We start from the raw sequence: 925 nt of genomic DNA on the forward strand, positions 1-925 counted from the left end.
CCAGCTGTGCCTTCCCTGGCTAAGAGGAAGGGGACTCCTGACTGTGGTCCAGCGCTGGTTTCTGCCCACAGCTGGACAGCCTGCCCTGGGAGGGCTAGACCCATGGGATCAGGTGGCACCCGCTACCCTTGGGTGTCCAGCTCTCAGCCACCCTGGAATCAAGCTAGAAGAGAGAGGAAGAACTAGCTTCAGGGGCAAAGTCTGGACAATTCTGGGATCTGGACTGGAAACAAAGAGTGCCTGAGGCTTAAGGGCACAGAGAAATCTGTTAAGGGGTTATTAATTAAAAAAAAAAAAATCAGTGGAGTTTCAGAAATCCCCAGAGTGGACTTGTTCTAGTTGAAGGGAGAGATGGAGAGAGAGAAAAGGTAGGAAGGAGAGTCTTGGGGAAAAGGGCTCTTGGAGTAGGGAAAATAACACCCGCCTTTCAGATGAAAGCATAGAGGCCCAATGGGAGAAAGCCTCTATTACAGATCCAAGTATCAAGGCTGCTATGCTAACCCAGCAGACCTTGGTAGAGTGGAGCCTGGGTGCGCAGGGTGGTGAGGGTTGTGCCAGGCCTGGGTTGCTAACCCAGTGTAAGTGAGGCAGGCAGTCAGAGGGGCTGCCCCATCTGATACGTGGAGGGGAGTTTCTGCAGAAGCTTGACAAAGCAGGGGGAAAGGGAGCTGGTTCTGCTGAGTCTAAGTTTCAGGTATGTGCTGCTGCTGACTGACACACCACCCCAAGTCATTCTGTCGCTGTGGACCCCCACCCCCCACCCCGCCCCAAGGCTATATGTGTGCTGAGATGCAGAGACTAAGGTTATAGTTCCCTGGAGCTCAGAGGTCACAGCTTTTGGGGGAGGCTGTTGTAGATGGTGTATCCAAGTCAACAGTGTCTTGGAATGACAGAAAAAGCCGCCAAGCTGGTCTCACAGACTTTA

Source organism: Bison bison, unplaced genomic scaffold (assembly GCF_000754665.1).
Source record: "Bison bison bison isolate TAMUID 2011002044 unplaced genomic scaffold, Bison_UMD1.0 scf7180017864476, whole genome shotgun sequence".
NCBI lineage: Eukaryota > Metazoa > Chordata > Mammalia > Artiodactyla > Bovidae > Bison > Bison bison.